Here is a 6,893-nt window from a genome sequence, read left to right as displayed (position 1 = left end):
TCCGATTCCGCGGGCAAAGAAGATGCAAACGAAGATTGATGGCATAGTATCAATTATTTTTCATGAATACCAGCAAGGAGCTCCCCCTCCTTGATACCGGTAATTAGTAATGCTCGACCGGCCGGTTTCGAGTGATCGAACGAAGCACGGTGCAAAAGTATATGAAAAGTCCATAGAGATGTATTTTGTTGATCTCTAGGTGAATTAAATCATGAAAAGTTTAAGACTGGTTCTCCGGATAAATTGATACCTTGCATTATTTAAGACTTAATCTTTAAGGGGGAACTACCCAAATAAAGCTGTCTTCAGAGGAAAAAATCAGACAAGTAGTTCGGTGAAAGTTTGAACAATAGCTGGGCCCCCAAGAAAAACAGATCTTAGTCCACTGATGGGGTACCCTGGGTAAGCAGCAAAACGAAAAAAAAAATATCTGATTAACAATGAAAAAATTATTAAATTTTAATTACTAATTGTTATACTCACAGAGACTTCAAATTTGCTTCACAGGGGCCGCGGAAGGGGGGGGGGCTGGGGAGGCTGGGCCGGGGCTTCAGCCCCCCCCCCCTTTTTTCCAAAAACGTAAAAATGACCATATGATTGCGATTTTTTGCATGGTCAGCCCCCCCCTTTGAAAACCGTTCCGCGGCCCCTGCTTCATTTTGGATTTGTGGTGTCATAGTGATGCAAAGTGTCAAGGACGGGCTGGGTCCGACCACTTGACCGAAGGTCCGCGAGACCGAGGGTCCGCGAGACCGAGGGCCCGCGAGACCGAGGGTCCGCGAGACCGAGGGCCCGCGAGACCGACTTTTTTTCCTTCATCAGGTGACGAGTGGTTTAAAGGGCCTCGTTGAAGCGGCGTATGCCTGTTTTCGGAGGGGGGGCCGGGGGTAGAGCCAAAACATATCCCGGTAGTGGGCTGTAGTGAGCACGCGAATCGTGCGAAACACTTATACTGAAAGGGCTCTCTTATGGGGGGGGGGGGGTGTTTCCGATACTTACAGTAGAAACTTACGTTGCCTAATTTTACTGACACTACTTAATCATTACCTCTACTCATTTAAAGGTTAAGTCCACCTCAGAAAAATGTTGATTTGAATCAATAGAGAAAAATCAGACAAGCACAATGCTGAAGATTTCATCAAAATCGGATGTAAAATAAGAAAGTTGTGACATTTCAAAGTTTTGCTTATTTTTAACAAAATAGTTATATGAACGAGCCAGTTACATCCAAATGAGAGAGTTGGTGATGTCACTCACTCACTATTTCTTTTTTTTTTTTTGAAGACTTGAAAAAAAAATTCGCTCGCGCTTCGCGCTCGCATTGCCTGTCAGGCGATTCACATATCTTGTTCAACATGGAGCTTAAATATCAAGTTTGGAAGTCAATATACAAAACATATTTCTCCTTGGAAATCGAACTTTCATTAATTTGTGTGATTTACAAATTGATGACTAAAAAGTGCTCTGCTGTAAAAATGTCAGTTTTATTGTCTAAATATTCACATTTTTTGCTCGCGCTGCGCGCTCGCGAAATTGATTTATCAGGTACCTATTATTTTCATGTATTCCCTAAAGTTTTCAAAATATCCTTTTTCAGGTCTGATTGTCAAAACATATCAGCTAGCGCTGCCATGCTTGCATTTTGATTTGCGAGGTATTTCTGTCTCAACAAACTACTTAAAATCCCCTTTTCATGGCAGTTTATAAGAAAATTTCGGCTCCCGATTTGCGCTCGCATTAATGGTTAAAAATATATCAACTGATTACTGAAGCATCCTATTCATGATTATAAAAGTGCTTGAAATGTACATTGTTCAGGCCATAATATCATCAGATTCCGCGCTCTCATTATGCATTAATAAATAAGGTATCAATTTAATAATCAAATTGTCCCTTTTGTTTAATCTCGCGCTTAACAAGATGAATAGGAAGATATACAGTCATCATATTCATATGATAACATGTCTTAAGGATGTCATGGTCCTTTGTCCCAAACTCAAAATAATAATGAAAAATATCAGCTCCTTATCAAGTGCGATTTATATCCACCTTACAATTTTCCTACAAAGTGTTTGAAATATAAATCAAATCGGAATATCAAATATTTTAAGCTCGCGCTTCGCGCTCACCTTTATTTCATACTTAAAGTTGTATTTAGAATGCCTAGATTCTATGGCCCGTATTCTGAAGTCGGGTTTAATTTAAACTCAGGTTTAAAGCTGTGGTTTAAGTATGGGTAGCCAATTGTTACATAAATCACTAACTTTATATATATCATAGTTCGGCTCATTTGGCCTCAAATCATTCATAATTATCTAGGAATTATAAATAGATGATTGTCTTCACCATCGATGAATCAGGAAAGAGCACAGTAAATATAAAAAACATACATCTTAATAAAATTTTTGACACTTTCGGCTTCCCATAATTTTAGCACAGAGTTAGACCATGGTCTAAGTTAAACCTGAGTTCAGAATACGGGCCTATGTCTAAATCTGAAACACGCGCGCGCATGTTCATTCAGTTATCAAGTTTCAGATCACAATATCAAAAACTTTCTGCTCGCCCTTGGTGCTCGAATTATTAATATAAGAATATCCCCTCTTACTCATCCTTTTCATTATTTACAAAACATGAATAGTGTTCCGTTCTAGGTCTAACATCAATTGTTTAGTTATGTAGCTATCCTTTCATGATTACAAAAAATAATTTTCCATTCTTTATGTAGAAATGTCAAAATTTTTTCTGCTCGTAATTCGCGCTCGCCTTATTTGATTGTTGAAATATGTAACAACTTTATGGCTAACTGCAAGCAGTCTTTAACAGGTAGGCCTACATTTCCGATCATTTCAAAACGTGTATAAACAATTTCTGCTCGCGCTTCGCGTTCGTAGTAATTATTGCAGGCACATCTTTTTTTCAGAATGTTCAAATTTTAGGAAAAAATACATACAATTAAAAAAGAAATTTGCTCGCGCTTCGCGCTCGCATTATTAAATAAGGATTATGATATTATATATTTACGTTGATTTAAAGAATAAAGATAAGAAGTGACTCATAGGACTACCCCCTTAAGAAACAAACAAAAAATCATCTTTGAGCGGCCGATCGGGGAAAATATGGATGAAAAAAATTCCGGGACCCCTAATGGCGAAGGCTGGATCCGCCCCTGCCCCCTCTATACACACATTTGAATATCTATTTAGCGAGCGGTCGAAGCGAACGAGCCATAAAGAACCAATTTTCTCGCTTTTAATCACATTTCATAATATAAATTTTAAAATATTACGAGGGGGGCGAAGCGAGCGACCCAAAAATAACCACTGTTTTGGTTTTCAATCGCATTTTTAAATAGAAATTTTGAAGTACGTTTTTTTTTACTTAAAATATATTTTCTTCCCTAGAAAGTGTGTGTGTGTGTGGGGGGGGGGTATTTGTACACGCCAACCGCCCACTCCAAAAAGTGAGTGTGTTGGGGCGGGGTTATACCCGGATTTACGCCAAGGTTGAGTATTCTGATGTACTGGCCAGCCTTTTTTTATATAGAAGATTTTTTTTAAGTAGAATTTTTTTTTTTGCTTCTTTGAATGTTGTTCCCCGGTGTGGCCTTATACAGCATTCGCCAGGGTTAAACATTATTTTGAAAGAAATTCAAATATAACATGGGGTGGCACTTGGAGGTGAGCGTAGAATCAAAGGAGAAAAAAAAATTATGTATTGTAACGTGAAACCCCCTAAAACTCCTGGTAAATGCTGCCACCATGCGGGAGATTATACTGAGACCGCAACTCAGATTAATTTGGAATAAATTCCAGTAAATAAAAGATATCCACAACAAAACTACTCATATTCAAACCTCTCTATCAATTAATGGGGTTCACGGGTAGCCTATCCGAGTTCAATGGCGGGTAAGTTGTCTCCAATATAGAGACGTGCTGCAATCAATCAAATAGATAAACATCAATCAATCAATCAATCGATCAATCAATCAATCAATCAATCAATCATCGTCAACAATCATAAATCACCATAAACCACATGAATGCAAACAATTTACTAAATACCAGACAGAAGGAAATCAGCAGAAAATATTGCGTTAAATTTCCAATAATGCCTCCAAGATGGAAGCTTATTATTATGTAATAAATGATACAACAATCTGATTCTGTACAGCTGAATTATTTCTTAACTACGTACATAAATGATCTACATATCTAGGCTCAAATCAAGTACATGTAATATTAAATAATCCTAGCAATGAATGATTACTCATCCGAAAAAAAAATATATAAACCAATTTATGAAATTGGCATAAAAAGTTGACCAACTAAATTAGTATCTTTTGAGAAAATAGGCCAAGAATCGGCACATAAAAATTGACCAAATAAATTGGTATCTTTTCATCATATAACTCAATTCTATAATTCTCACTTCAATAAACAAACAAGTCTTTTCTAGGCACTCCTGAAATTATCTAGTTCACTCTGTTCTAACTGCCTGCAGTATTCAATATACCTAGCCCCAGCTCCGTCAACAGACACCGTGCAGCAACTGGCCTTGTTGCTCTTTCTCCAAAAATACAGTTAAATACTGTCAAGAACAAGTTACACCCCACAGGGAATTTCACTCTCTACCTTTCCTAAGTCTCGTAGAAGTCACTCACTTTGTCGGTGCAAATCTAGAACTTTTAACATTTCTTCTTTATGGCAACTCAGCCGCAAGGCTATACAGCCTCCTGAATGCCACTGTCAAAGAGATAAACTTATAAAAACACCACCTATGAATGAGAGCAGTCGACTTTACTCCATTCCTATCTCACAATACAACAAGTTCAACATAAAGACAAAGACTATTCCTAAAGACGAAGACTATTCCTATTCAAGCAAAAATGATATATTATCCTGTTTCCATGTATTTACTTATTCTCTTCTAAAATTGAGCCTGTATAATCCTTAATCTAACTGAATACGAAAAAAACTATATAAAATAATTCTTTAAAAAAATGTATCAAAAAGAAATAAAACTAAAAACTAACACTAATAAAGGAATGGTGACATTTTAAATAAATTCGAACTAGGTTACAAAAGCCCTCAACCTTCGCCTCCACACGTTCATGGTGCTTTTCTGTTTAAACGAAACAAATCAATCGATTAATGATAAAATTTCTCGCAAATACTCTCTCTCGTTTTTGAAGTCCAAAATAATCATTAAAATCATTAAATGTCTCGGCAAAACTTGTCAATTAATATGAATATGTCATAAAAGAGAGAATTAATATTCACCTGATTCTTTCTCTTAAACCAGCAATTCTCAGTCTCAAATAACGGGAGATCTGTCTGAGATGAATGTCAGCCGACCTTTCCTTCTCATGTAAAATTCAAAAGTGATCAAATATGCGCATTTCAGTAACAAAAATAATGTTTTGGTAATGAATAGCGTAAGTAAATAAAGCATAACAATTTCGCGCACTTATAATGAATGTCAATGACAAATCATACTGCGCGTAGGGTGTTTCCTCAGATGACGCATCTTTTGAAAAACTACACGTACGTAATAAGCGTCATAATACGTCACAAAAGAGTGAAAAGGCAGTCAATGGAATTACTGAATTCTTCACAGTATGATGGAGAAACTCATAATATTAATATTGAGGCATAAGCGCGCGGCCCCTTCCCATTCGTAGTGTAAATGCATCAGATAATAAAAAGAGTCTTCTGACGGTTTAAATGCCACATTTTTCTGAAGCTCGTTCGCTTTGCTCCCCTCATTAATTATATTTCGCTTCAGCATCTCATAAGATTTTTATAGCCTTTTAAAGGGCCTAGTTCAGGGTTTTAGAAAATATAATTGTTGCAGCTAGTTGTCGATGCTTTGCTCGCATATCATGAAAGCTTCATCTGCCCCTTGTTAATAGTGCACTCCAGCCCCTCCCCCAATTTGGCCTAATACAGCATTTACAAAGAAAGAAATCGATACATTTTAATTGCCACATACTATTAAAATCAGCCCTTGACTATAGAGATTTTGATAATTCTACTCCCAACTTTAAATTGAGAGAAAAGAAAACTGTTTATAAATATCTTAGTTTGAGTTTACCGTGCACTTTCAGTGGTCAATTGCCAAATTTCCTGGGTGAGATGTGTTACGCATTAAAATGTTAAAAATTATTATGAAAAGCATTTTTACAAACTATTCCCAGTCTAATGATACTACGGCAGAAGCTGAAATGTTATCTATAAAAAAGATGATGTTATGTCATTTTTCCTCGCATTACTTGTTTTCATAAATTTCCCTCTCACTTTCCTTGTTTTCTCACTCCCTTCAGTTTTGTAACTCTTCTTGATCACTTGCATTCATTGACACACCCCCGGTCAAAAATGGTACGGTCCTATCCAACATACACTCAAGTCGTCGCTGTACGAATAATGAAAACGTGCAAAATTCTTCACGCGCTGCGTTGCCTAGCTATGCGTGTGTACTATACTGTGTCACTGATTTTTTATAGAGATCAGTGTACTGTGTACACACAATGCCATCGGCTGAACCCGCCAAACTATAGTGACCAATTATTGCAAAAGCTTTTGCAAATGTGAAAAGTGACCAGTGTTGTAGTGCCTTGATGCTCGGCCTTGGCCTTAAGGCGCCTTAAGGCCTATTTTTTCAAAGCCTTGGCCTTGAACATTCAAGCCTTGGCCTTGAGAGGGCCTTGGCCTTGGCCTTGAGGATTTTGAGCCTTGAAATTTCAAGGCATTTTCAAGGCATTTTCAAGGCTTTTTCAAGGCATTTTGTATTTTGTACTGTCATTTGTTTTATATAAGTAATTATAATGTTTCAATTGTTCTGTATATCTAGTGACACTAAATACTACCAGTCAGCAGTAGCAGCAGCAGCAG

This window comes from Lytechinus variegatus, chromosome 2 (assembly GCF_018143015.1).
Source record: "Lytechinus variegatus isolate NC3 chromosome 2, Lvar_3.0, whole genome shotgun sequence".
Classification (NCBI taxonomy): domain Eukaryota; kingdom Metazoa; phylum Echinodermata; class Echinoidea; order Temnopleuroida; family Toxopneustidae; genus Lytechinus; species Lytechinus variegatus.
This window is presented reverse-complemented; position numbering follows the sequence as displayed.